Below are 14,162 nucleotides of genomic sequence, written 5' to 3'. Positions count from 1 at the left end.
ACCTGTCCTCCTCTCTTTTCCTTAAGGCTTTTTTTTTATAATTATTATTGTTCCAACAGTTCCAAAAATAACCCCTTGTTATACAGAATGTGTTTCCTAACTCCTGTGTCCTCCCTCATCTCATCCTTTTCCACCTGCTATCTCCTCCCCCCACCCCACCCCCGTGAAGCCTAGAGCCTTCTCAGGGCAGCCCTCCATCATTTACCCAAGCAGACTTCCGACTGTTCTCCCCGACTCCCACCACCCCCTCCTGCCCCTGCAGCTTGTCACACGGCACCATTATTTTCTGTTCACAGTTCAGTCTCCCTGGGGAGCAAACATGTTTATTTTCATCTGTGTAGTCTCTGCTCCAAGTTAGCAATAGCAGATATTAAAACTGATTATATCTGCTGATGGAATGTTGATAGAACTGTCCCCTTTGAGAGTGATTACATCAACAATCACATGTAGTGGTCCCGTTGGTAGTCAGTAAAAGGGCCTGGACCAGTTAAGAACAGAAACCTACATTTATTGAGTCCCAATAATTAAATAAGTGCTAGCGACTATGTGGAGAGTTTTCATTTCTTCTTTAATCTCTGGGGTACTATCTCCACTATTTTCAAGATAAAGACAACTTTAAAGGTCAAATAATTACATAAATTTACACAGTAACTGCTTGATTATCAAAGAAGGCGGTCTCACTCCTCCCACACATGATTGCTTAAACGAATTTTGCAGCACTGTTTGGGGAACCTGACGTTCTTCTTGATGAGAAGCCTCCACGGTAGGCTTATGAGTAGCTGGAGAATCATTCATGCTCACAGCCATCGTCATAATTATCTACCATCATAGTTTCTATTACTCTGATTATCTAGATAGAATCTCACTATATAACCCTGGCTGGCCTTGAACTCTCCATCCTCTGGCCTCAGTCCCCTGCTCCCACCCACCCACCCAAAAGAAGAAAAGCTGGATAATCTTTTCTTTATCTCTGAAAGCTCCTTTAATGAAGCAGATGAGAAAAAAAAAATTCTTTTTTATCAAAGATCTGCTTTGCAGATAAAAGTGCTGACAGACAAAGCAAAGCAGTGGGACTCCAGCGCCCAACCATCTTCTCATTTGTAAAGTCAGTTGAGCTAAATGATCACCCAAGGCCCCTCCTCCCATCTATAATAGCACTCAGCCACCAGGGGCACTCTGAGGAAAGACCATCTTTGTCCACTCTAGCAGTGAGTGCTAATTTTTCACTCCAAATCTGTCCCCACCATTCATAAAGAGAAAATTTGCAGCTTCCCCTCCCCCATACCAAACATTGTCCGGTTTTTGTTTGGTTTTGGTTTTGGTTTTTCAAGATGGGGTTTCTCTGTGTAGCCTTGGCTGTCCTGGACTCACTTTGTAGACCAGGCTGGCCTTGAACTCACAGCTATCTGCCTGCCCCTGCCTCCCTGAGTGCTGGGGTATTTTATCTATGGAATTTAAGTGGAAATCGCAGCTACCAGCTGTACCTGACAATGTGGACAGCTGCTCTTAACACAAATACTTCATTATCCAGTGAGGTCTACCAGGTAGGGGGCAGAAGACAACACTACCTTGAATTAAGTCCCAAAGGGACCCTGCGTCAAGGAACCCTGTGTCTTCTAAGTGTTCAGGATGCCCTTTCTGTGCTCCCTCGTCAAGCGTTCCGTCAACACTTGCTGTCCTTCAGGCACTGAAGAGACACAGAACGCAGTGCTGTGTGGCCTTCTGACATCACGCCGCCACTTACAGATGGAAAGTGCTGTGATGTCCCTCGCTTCCCAGCCTCATCCCCAGCCCAGTTATTGGTTGCTTGACTACACACAGTTTCAAAGTGCCGTCTAGGCTGAGAACGTTAAGTCCTGACTGTGAAATGGTGTCATATACAGGACTGATGGGTGCTGTAGACGTCTGCTTCCCGAGGGCCTTGTCAGGAGGATGGATGTGGAAAGGTGGGGCACAGCGGCCTGAAATCACCGGTTTTGTTATAACTAGCACAAAGTTAGATTTTTTTATTTCTGTTCTTTATTGGAGATTTTATTTAGTTTTGTTTTATTTTACAGGTTTTTTGCCTAGGTGTATGTTTATATGCCATCTGCACGCGGTGCCTCTGCACCCCCTGGAACTGCGGCTGCCATGTGGATGCTGTGAATCAAACCTCTGGAAGAGCAGCCAGTGCTCCTAACCGCTGAGCCATCTCTCCAGCATCCCCGTTCTCTCCTGCCTCTGAGACAGCCCCACTCTTTTTTTCTTTTTTTAGACGAGGTATTATATATCCCAAGTGAGACTCAAACTCACTATGAGGCTGAGAATGATGTTGAACTTAGGATCTTTCCACCTCTACCTTCAGAGTGCTTTGATGAGAGGTGTGCCCTACCACGCCTGGTTTTAGAGATTTTTTTTTTTAAATTATTCTTTTAAAGGGATCTGGACCAAATCATTAAACACGAACCGCTGCTGCCCTAAGCTTTGTGATATAAACGTGAGAATCAAACAGTCCTGTCTGCAAATAGGAGGGACGGTATAAGAGCAGCTGCTAGCAAACAGGCCATTGCAACAGCCTCTGATAAGTGCTAGTGGGGGAAGTACAGGATGTTACTAAGCCACAAACAAGGGCCGACTAACCCAGCCTGCTGAGTGGGGGAGGGGATGTGTCAAGTAAGGCCTCCTGGAGGAAACAGAATGAGATCCTGAACTGGCTTGATACCTCAGTCCCCCAGGTGAAATGTGCAAGGTTGAAAAAGGAGGAGGGTGTAGTGGCCCAGGGCAGAGAGGGAACAGTTTCTGCAAGGTCCCAGAGGTGGTAGAGAGAGGCTGAGGTCCGCCAGTCACCAGTTGGGCTAGAGAGTCAGGCACACCAGCATGGAAGGCTGAACCTCTTGCCAGGAGACTGGCAAGAAAGGGAGAGGAGACAGAGGAGGTCTTGAGACGTCTAGATCCTGGGGAACTCTGACATTTTTCTGGGTGCACATCCTGTGGTCCTGGAAGGTGGGGTAGAGGACAAAGATTTAGAAAGATGAAAGAAACTAGCAATGATTAAACATCTATAAGATGGTTCAAGTGCATTAGTCATCTGGGAAATGCAAATTGAAAGCACAGGGTATAGTAACCTGAAGCAAGCGAGGCTGAGGGTGCAGCCAGGACCCTCCTTCACCACTGGATCCCACAATTGTGTCCTGGAAGAGCTTAGAGGCCACTGAGAGGGAAGAGAATCCCAGGTTTAGGGAATCTTATCTCTGCCTCCCCACCTTCTTCCCTAGCCTTAATCTGATTCAGAAGTTCACCCATCCCCATCAGAATACTCAGCTAACCCGAAACGAACATCTCAATTACCTGGAGCACGGAGTTGCTAGTCCTAGACCAGCCGGTGAAATCCATGCAGTGGATTCTCAGCCCTCCTAATGCTGCGACCCTTTAATACAGTTCCTCATGTTGTACTAGCCCCAAACATAACATTAATTTTTTTTCTGCTTCATAACTGTATTTTGCTGCTGTTATGAATCATAATGTAAATATCTGTGTTTCCCAAAGGTCTTAGGTGACACCTGTGCAAGGGTCACTGGACCCCCAAATGGGTCCCCACCCACGGGCACTAGAGAGAAGCCACACTGTGGAGTCCAGCAGGCTGTGGGCACACGTCCTTGAGCCTCCAGGTCCAGGAACGGGAATAACAACAGCTGCTTATAAATGAGGCCATCTCTGCTTTGCCTCCTGTACCCAAACACTTAACGTTTGGAAAGGAAAAACAGGGCTTCCAGCGCTGGCCGGAACTGTTCTTCCAAAGGTGTCAACATCCATAATTCCCTCATTTGGGTAATCACTCCGAAGGTTATAAGCTTACTTTATAACCACATTATTAATAATTCTGTACAGTCACTGGCCTGGTTATAAATATTTTCTGGCAGCATCTGAGGCGGTTATTCAACAGTAGAGACCTTCCAAAGAACAATGGTGGAAAAGCAGGAAGGGGCCTTGGAGTCTTTTTGCCATTCTCAGTTCCCTGTTGAGTAATTGGAGTTTTCAAGCTAAAGAAAGAGATCAGAAGCAGCAAAGCCTCCATGGGAGATGACTAAGCACCCTTTGGGCAGAGCCATTAAAGAGCTAACAGGCTCTGGACCTTCAGAGAAAGAAACTAGTCCAGCATTGTGGGGTCCTCCTGGCAGCTCCAGTGCTACCTCAACCCTTGTTTGCTGGGTTCTGCACACTACATCAGAGTTTCGTGCGCTTGGCTTGGCCTTTTTCTGCATGCAGAATGTACACACTGCTTCTATTGGGAAGCAAGATAGCTTGCTTAGACCAAAAAAAGATAATCCAATACAATAAAAATTATTCCAGGTGTTTAAATAAGAAAAAAAAAAAAAAGCTTAGGCCTCTCCCAGTACCTGAAATGAGCAGCACTGAGTATACAGTTGGTGCCAAATGTACATTTATTTCTATTAGCTAAATGCTAATAGGAGGAAAAGCACAGAACACAGCCTCTAAGCTCAAAACAATGAGCTAAAGGCATGGTGGCCCAGGATAGAGGGCCTGGCACACAGGAGGCGTTCAGGGAATTACATTACTCTGGCAAATAAATGTGTGCCTGTTGAACCATGTACCATAAAGCTGGTCCTGGAAGTAGGACCAAGAAGAAATATAACAGCTGCTGGCTCAGCAGAGGGAGCCTTGATGGGAAAAGAGAGAAGAGGAAGGAAAATTACTTTTTACTAGATACCTGTTTATTTCTTTTGAGTTTTGGAGAGACAACTTAGCAGATAAATGCTGCCACGCTGACAATCTGAGTTCAATCCTAGTATCCAACTCTTTCGGGTTACCCTTGCACACATGCTTTATGGCATGCATCCCAAACACACACATGCACGCACAGACACACACAAACACACACGCATACACACACTGAATAATTTACAAAGTAGAGCCTCATGTTATTCCTCACCCAGCAATATTTGTAGGGCGAGGTTGATGGGGACTGTTTTTAGGATTTTAAAATTATATACTGAAGAATATTATGAGCTCCTCAGGGGCCTCTAAAAACATAATTTTGGTTGAGAAAACTCATGGGCAATGTTGTATTTCCCATGCTCTGCCAACAGGCCCTAGAATTGAGTGCCTGATATTTACATCACTGTTTATGGAGTTATTAATGGTAGATATTTTTGTGTTTGACAACATGATGTTATTAACTTTGCTGTGATCATTTGTCTCTTTTTCTTATAACTGAATCAGAAAACTTACAGTGAATTGAATGTCTCTGACAACAGGTTTACAATTTCATCAAGCTTTTATTGCTATTATCGAAAATTTTTATTTACATTTTCTTAATAAAAGAGAACTAGGCATGATGGCATACAACTTCAATCCCAACAGTTGGGAGGTGGAGGCAGGAGGATTGCTCAAGGCCAGCCTGAGCTATGTAGCAAGATCCTGTCTCAAACACCCTACCCATCTCCATGCTCCCTTACTCAAGAAGAGTTTCACAGTTAGAGGTGAACCTGGGTTCCTGAGGACTAAGGACATCTTCCTTTGGTTGAGCCCAGCACCCACAATGATGCCTTCCTTTTCCATTTCCACTGCCTATTACCTGATGTTGCCACAGCACCATCAATGCTCCTGTAGTCCCCCATCAGGACATACTCCCCTGAAAGATCCTTGCTCAGGCCTCCTGCTCAGCCCCTATGCAGACTGGAGTTCCAAACACCAGGACCAAACCTCTTCCTCATGTGGCATCCGAGGCTGTCCCAGGGAAGAAAGAGGTACATCCCAGCTTCCCATCTCCAGGTCTCACTGCCGGCTCATGGCTTCTTCCTGCTTGCAGGCTTTCAGAAGTTCCCATCAGCTCCCACTGTCCTGAGAAGCAAGCTCAGGCGCCTCCTTGGCATAGACCCTTCCCTGCACTTGATCCTAACCAACCTGGCAGCCTCCCTTGTCTCTACACTTCCCTGGTGGATTGCTAAGCAAACCCTGGAGGTCTTCACCCTGGTTTCTTGCTCAGGCCATCCCTCTTTCTCACCCACTCCATCTGGAGAAGCTCACCCCACACAAAGGTCCAGACCCAACGCCTAATTTCCAAAAAACTCCCTGCCACCCACCACATTTTATGTTTCTATTCCCCCTCCCTCTTTCCCTTCTTTCTTCCTCCCTTCTTTCCTACTCCTTCAATTATTTTTTTCCTCCATCTCCTTCCTCTTCCCAAGTTTCATCACGTTCCCACGACACCCTGCCTGTGTGGTCATGAGCCTTGTATTACCCTTCAGTCCACAGCAGGCCACAGTATCCCTGTAAGACCACGATGGAGTTAAAAGATCCCCCCTGCCTGGTGACAGCGCAGCTTCTGTAAGGGTAAAGTGCAGAACATCGCTGTGTTTGTGCTGCTGCTGCTGCTCTAAGCAAACCTACGGCTGGACCGAAGTATGACATACGTAATGATATACAGTAAATGCTTGATAATAAATGGCTGTTGCCGGTTTATGTGTTTATTTTATTAGGCTCCTTATTGGTGTCTTAGAGACGACTCCTACTGATGAACAATGTTTACTGTGGAATGAGATGTTGTGCTGGCAGCAACCTCCCACACATCTGGAGGTTACCACACCTCAGGGTTGCATCATCGTCTCTTGTGTTTGATGTAATCATGGTGTTTTGTTCACAATGGTCCCAGGAGCAACAGATTCCACACCATATAGCTAGGTGCGGACCGGACTGTACCACCTAGGTTTGGGTGAGTTCTTTCTTTGATGTACGAACAACAATAAAATCACCAAATGACTGTTGCTTAGAACATGTCCCCACAGCACATGGCTGTCTGTCTGAGGTAACCCTTGTCTCTGTCTCTGTTGGAGTTCCTCCTCCTCACACACCCGTTTAGACACCGCACTCTGGAGGTATGAGTTGCTCACTCTTCACCCACGTGACTGTGTGTTGTCCTAGAGTCTCAGTTGAGGGACTGGCCGGTAGGCATGTCTGTGGAGACTGTCTTGATTATTAGTTCATGTGGAAGGACCAAGCCCACAGTGGGTAGCACCACTCACTGGCAGTTAAGCCTAGGACCCAGCCAGAGAGCAACATTTCCCCATGGTTTCTGTTTCAAGTTCCTGCTTGGGGTCCTTCCCTGGCTTCCCCAGTGATGGACTGTGACCTGGAAGTAGAAGCCAAATAAATCCTTTTCTCCCCAAAGTTGCTTTTGGTCAGTGCTTTCTCACAGCAAAAGAACACAATTAGCACAGAGATCATCATCCTGGCCCTGCCACTGATCGCTGGAGTAGGGTCTTAGAAAATGTTTGACATTGGAGTATAGCAGCTTGCTGGACAGAGCTGTTGTGTCCCTTTACTTCCCAGTAACAATACGACCCTGGATAGAGGCTTACTACCCTCTGAGCCTCTGAGGTCCCAAAATGATAAAATGGAGGGTAACGATCGTCCCTCCCCATAAGGTGCTAAGGAATGTACACAATCATGTGTACAACGTGTGACATTTGCTACTCACACAGCAGGCTCCTGATAAACATGAGTCGCCAGCCTCATCCCCCGTGTTTTGGAACTTTATCTTTTGACCTAGCCTCCTCAGAATGGGTCATTTGGAGAGTATAGACAACCAGTATATACACACTGCAAGATAATGTTATGGCTGAGGCATAAATGGTAGAGTGCTAGCCTAGCATGCACAAGCCTCTAGGCTTGTTCCCCAGCTACAGACACCACACACACACACACACACAAAACCATGATATAGCAAAGACTAAAGGGATTTTGAAGAGTTGGGTAGCACATTGTAGTTGGGTAGCTTCGTGCCCTGGAAGTGGTGGAGATTTTCTTCCTGACTAAAGAGGTCAGATACTCCCTGAGAAATCATTTTCTCTAATCTCCATGAAGACAGGCTACTGATTAGCACTTCTAGAGGCCCTCCCTAGAGTCACTGACAGGCTGTAGAAGGAGACTGAGCTTGCTGAGAACCTGAAACTTGAAACACAAAGAAATGAGATTTGTCCCTACAGGAACTTGGCTAATGTCTCTCTGGCTTTGCGGGTGAGGAGGACAGAGGGCCATGGAGCAGGGTTATAAAAGGCAGGGGAAGCCTCCTCTTGTGAGACACTCTCCTTGCCGAACAAGCCCACCTTGGCTTCCAGGAGCAGCATTTTGGGAGGTGGGGAAGGGTAATTGATGGGAATGGAAAAACCCGGTGGAGTCATAGCACGGACTTCCACCCGCAGCTGTGGCTCCTGCGGCTCGTCACCATATGGGCATTTTGGTCTTTTCAGTATCTTGAGAGTGTCAGAGCTCGGTTCCTTTGAATGAACTGATCCCTTGCTTCTACGCTACATCCTACCAACCTACCCTAAATCTAGGTCTTTGTGAGGGGCCAGTGTGGTGAGGCTGACTCTTAGGGCAAAATGGTCAGCATTGGAGAAGCCAAATCCCCTGGAGACAGGATCCAGGACTAAGACCTTGGCACCGCGGGACTTTTGGAGACCACCCTGTCACCAACAAGGCAACTGAGACCCGAAGTGCTCAAGACAAGAGGTCAACAACCCAGAGCTACTCATTTCACACCAGCATTTTATCCTGTTCTCTGTCACAGCCTCACGTAGACATCTTTCTGTAGTATGATGCTGGTGCCACTATGCAAATAAATCCAGATTTGACTAGAAAGTGTGAGTCCTGCTTGCCTAAAGTTAGACTGGAGTCTTACCCTCGCTTCTTGCCTGGCCTGTAGCCTCTTGCTGGGGGAAGGGTAGGCTTGTGCACACAGTATCCAGATTTACACACTGATAAAATCTTTGGGTGGAGCTGGAGCAGGTCCAAGGTGTGAGGGCTCTGACTCGATCAGCCTGCTCTTTTGGGTCCTGGCCAGGTACACAGACATTCTCTTCCTCTTTCCCAAGAGCTCACTGGCCTCTCCAAGACCAAAAGAGCCTGGTGTGCTCTGAAACACCTCTGGGAGGTAGCACCTGGCACTTGGCCAGGAAAAGGAACAGCCTGAGTGGAAGCCTGAAGGTAATTCATTTGGACTGGAAGAGCAGGAGTCAATGAGCCTGGCGTGGGTGTAACTGAGGTTATGGAAGGGGGAGGAAGAAAGGAATGGTGAATTCCTCAAGAGGAAATTCATTCACTCAGTCATAAGATCTCAAATTGAGCACTTAACTGCACCAGGGAAGAGCTCCAAGGAAATCAGACAAGGAAGGGTGCAAAATGCTTGCACAGGACTCAAGAGGAAGAAAGCCCAAAGTCAAGGGTAGATTCTCAGCTAACTGGAAAGAGAAGGCCAAGGACAGCAGGTGGAATGAGGTTTTGAAAAATTGGTCAACTATTGCAAGCAAAACAAAACACACACAGACACACACACACAGACACACATAGCATCTGTATAGATAAGGTGTTTGGGGTTTTGGTTTTTGGTTTTTTGTTTTGTAATCTTGGAGAAAGGGCTTAAGGAGAGATGAAATTTGAGCTACCCAGGCACGCTAAGGACCAAACTCTCTGCTCACAACACCTGCTACAGGATTCACTTGCCTGGCAAACACTACCTGGCTCCTCTTGTTTCCCCAGACTCCTAGCTCTCGATTTTCCTCCCAGGTCTGCCCTGCCCCTGACTTTATCTGTCAAGCCAGGGTGCCCTCTTTTCTATCCGTGGATGAAGCTGAAATGCTAGGAAGGAAAAAGGTACAGCACGCTGTTTAATTGATCTTTGCACCCCATCGCTAAATGTGTAACAAGCACTTAAGAAATGTTGGATTGAAGAACAAATTTCATCATAATGCAGCAAAGAAGCATATTTTTAAAGAGAAATGTCATGACCTCAACTTTGTAAAATGATATATTTAAGATGTTTTAAAGTCTGCCAAGAAACACTAACGGTCCTTGGGTGATGAGATTGTGAAAAGGTTTTACTTCTTTTCTCTATTTCTTTCCCCTCATTTTGTAAATTGTGGCAACATTTTTTTTTTCCAGACACAGGGTTTCTCCTTGTAGCTCTGGCTGTCCTGGAACTTGCTTTGTAGACCAGGTTGGCCTCAAACTCACAGAGACCTGCCTGCCTCTGCCTCCTCAGTGCAGGAATTAAAGGTGTGTGCCACCATGCCTGGCTGGCAACATTTTTTAAAAAGAGCAATATCTGTTTATTTATTTGTGAGTGTGCCTGGTAGACATATGGAAGCCTGAGGTGAAATTCCGGTGTCTTTCTCTACCACTCTCCACTTACTTAATTTGTTTATTTATTTGTAAGTATATGTGCCAGGCTCCTCTGTACATGTGCCCACGTATGCAGATGTCCTTAGAGGCCTGAAGAGGGTGTTAGATCCCCTGGAACTACAGTTGCAGGTGGTTGTAAACTGCCTGATGTAGGTGCTGGGAACCAAACTTGGGTCCTCTGCAAGAGCAGCAGTGTTCTAACCACTGAGCTGTCTCTCCAGGCAAATCTTGTTATTTATAGACAGGCTCTGCCACTAAACCTGGAGCTCGCCATTTGGGTTAGATCAGCTGGCCAGTGAGCTCGCAGGATCTGCCTGTCTCTGCGTCCCAAGCACTGGTGTTACAAAAGCTGGTGTTGCCACGACCAGCTTTTACGGGTGCTGGCAAATCTGATCTAAGGTTCTTGAGCCTGCACAGCAAGCACGTTATTTACTGAGCCATCTCCCTAGCCCTGCAACACTTTCTATAATGAAAAAAATTATATGACTTAGTGCCACCGCATTCTACTCCAATAAGAGAATTGCAAGAATTAAGACTTATAATCTAATTTTTAAGTCGTTACATACAAGGTATAAATTATGAAGACTTAGAGAAGATAGCTTGATTTTCATAATGCAAAGGAATAAAATAAATTTACTACCACATTATGGAGCTATGTTTGACAGTCTACATAATTGTCAAATACCTGGGCATGAATGACAGTTCTCATTAAAACATTTTGGTTGATAGTAAATCATCCCTCATAGATTGAGGGAGATTAGCTTCAGAAACCTTCCGGTTACACTTCATAGAGGCTCTAAAATCCCTTAAGGAATATGCATATGGAATATTTGCATATGACCTACATGGTTTTCTTGGACAGTTGGATTATTTATGGTAGCTAAAACAATATAAGTGCTATGTTCAAGGCTGTTACACAGTAGCATTATGACAGGAGAAAAACTGTTCATTCCAGACACGATGCCTTTAGCTCTGCCAAAGTTTGCCACTCCTGGAGCTTAGTGCTGAGCAAATCGTGCACTTGCTCAGCTGCCCCTGGCTCCCCACCCCCACCCACAGACAGGGTTTCTCTGTGTAGACTTGGCTGTCCTGGAACTTACTGTGTAGACCATGCTGGCCTCTAACTCACAAGAGATATGTCTGCTTCTGCCTCATGAGTTCTGGGATTAAATGAGTATGCCAACAGGCCCAAGTGCCCATCATTTAAAATTTAAAAAAGAAGAAAAAAATAGCATAAAAAATAGCAGGTTTCCTTAATACATTTTACACATTCTTTCTTTGGATTAATCCTCCCCACTCCCAAATTCTGCCTGTCTTTTCTGACCCCAGATTCGTCTTTCTACTTCTCTGTCACGTGACCCTGTACCCTCCCCACCCTTCTTCCTTTTCTAGGTTTATTACCTTTACACACATTCAATCCCCATAACTATACTCATGTAAAAATCAGAAGGTAAGAGGGCTGGCCCTCTTACTTTAGTGGTATTTGCTGAGCACACGTGAGGCCCTAGGTGCAACCATAAGTATTAAGAAAACAAGCCAACAAATCAAACAAAAACCCCTACATTTGTTGCTAAAGAGATGGATCAGCAGTTAAGAGCGTATGCACAGGACCCCAGTTCCATTCCCAGCACACAGGAGAGATGCCTCACAACCTCCTGAAACTCTAGCTCCAAGGATATCCAATGTTTCTGGTCTCTGTGGGTACCTGAACACATGTATACACATAATTAAAAATATAATCTTAAACAAAAAAGTATGGGAGTATGTGAAGGCCGGAGCATACATGTTTGTGTACTATGTGTGTGCAAGTGCCCACAAGACCAGAAGAAGACATGGAACACCCCTAGAGTTATAGGAGGTTGAAAGCCTCCCTAGATGGGTGCTGAGAACCAAACTCAGGTCCTCTTAACCATGGAGCCATCTCTCTAGTCCCCCAAATAAATTCTTTTAAAGATTTGTTTGTTCTATGTGTATGAGTGCTCCTCTGCATGTACACCTGCATGCCAGCAGAGGGCATCAGACCTCAGTATAGATGGCTGTGAGCCACCATGTGGTTGCTGGAAATTGAACTCAGGACCTCTGGTAGAGCAGACAGTGCTCTTAACTGCTGAGCCATTTCTCCAGCCCATAAGTTCTTTTTTTAAAACTTAGAGGGTAGAATTCATATACGAGAGAAAACATATGGTTTGATAGACCAACTTTAAAAAGCTTTAATTTATTAGCCATTTACTACCTCCATGGTGGATGGTGGGATTCAGTGATTCCTGTTTTTCCATAGTCAACAAACACCACTCCATTATTGAATATGTTTATAGATTTTGACTCATGTATACAGTTGGGTAGCCACCACAGCAAAGACAGAGCACCTTCCTCACTCTTAAGAATGGCTTTCCCAGCTGGACATGGTAGCACATTCCTTTAACTAAGAGGCAGAGGCTGGCAGATCTCTATGAGTTTGAGGCCAGCCTGGTCTACATTGTGGGTTCCAGGAAGCCAGGACTGTACAGAGAGACCTTGTCTCAAACAACAACAAAAAGAATTCCCTCCTCTCTCACCCTAGCACCATAGATGTGTGCTCTGACCCTAGAATTGTATGTATTCCAGTTATTCTGGTTACAATTAAAAGACACAAACCCAAAGGAACATATTCAAACATGGTTGGTTGAATCTTTGCATTTGATAGCCATGGGTAAGGAGGGTCAGTGATATTTGAAACAGCCAAACCTAGCTCTGTCCAGTTGCAGGAGTAGGGTTGGGCAAGGAAGATGTGGCCCTTTCCGCATTGGAACAACTCTAAGGATGCCTTTTAGGCAGACAGCAGAGCCTAAACAGGATGGGATCCACAGAGGAGCTTTTGATCCTAACTATGGTGCTTATACTCAGAACTCTCATTCTCTTCCCCTGCCAGGGTAAACCTACAAATGAGAAAATGTCACCAGCGAGGCTTTACTGCGGAGCCCGGGAGATACAAGCCGATCACCTGAGTCCCTGACATCCACATGCTGGAAGGAGAGAGCTAACTGAAGTTGTCATCTGATAGCTTCAGGCTCAGTGCGGTGACACGTGAGCCCCCTACCCAGATGATGATGTGAGGCAGAAAATAAAAGTTCAAGATTTATTTGGGGCAGGCAGGATGCTGCAAACCAACAGATCCCAGAATCCAGAAGGCTAAGGCAGTCAGATCAGCCTGAGCTATGTAGTGAGACCCTGTCTCAAAAGCAGAGGCAGAGGGGGAGGGAGGAGAGGGAAAAGGAAAGGGGGAGAGAGCGAGAGAGACAGAGAGAGAGAGAGAGAGAGAGAGAGAGAGAGAGAGAGAGAGAGAGAGATTCATTTATTCAACAGAACCATGGCCTTGAGAGAACTATAGTAGGTCACCAACCAAACACATGTTGAGGATTTCCTTCATACAAAGGTTTAAGGAGGTCTCTGCCATCTGGAGATAGCAGACCCAGTAAGCAGATACTGACGTGACCTAGAAAGACTCAGTTACCGGCTCTGGGTCACACATGTAAGTGGTGGGATCGGAAGTAGAAAGTTAGTAAAACAGCGCGACGACATTCAAACCCCGCCCCCCCGTCTATCGAAGTCTCTGTCCCTGCACTGCATGTTGCATCATAGCAGACAGTTCCAGACTTCCTGCCTCCAGTGTTTGTGACAGCAGCAGCTATTCTGGCTCGCCATCTCCCTGCTTATAAAAATAAAGCGCTTGAGAAACGCGTCTCCCAAGTGTCCTCCCAGCACTGGATGCTTCGTCACGGTGTTTTCCCCGTCTTCTCCGTGCAAAGGCTTTGCTGGCCCAGTTCCCCCTGGCTATCGCACAGAGCTCCGTAGGGGACTCGGCGTCTCCTGGGCCCGCCCCCTAGAGGATATCTGTGGAGCTGCGGGGGCTCCGGGGAGAATCCGTGCATCAGACCAAGTCAACATAATCACATGGTAAAGCCAACTTTAATTACCGCTTTCCCTTTTTGAAAAACAAGGATCAA

Source organism: Meriones unguiculatus, chromosome 6 (genome assembly GCF_030254825.1).
Source record: "Meriones unguiculatus strain TT.TT164.6M chromosome 6, Bangor_MerUng_6.1, whole genome shotgun sequence".
NCBI classification, from domain to species: Eukaryota; Metazoa; Chordata; class Mammalia; order Rodentia; family Muridae; genus Meriones; species Meriones unguiculatus.
The sequence above is the reverse complement of the archived record's forward strand: the minus strand, read 5'-3'. Positions refer to the sequence as shown.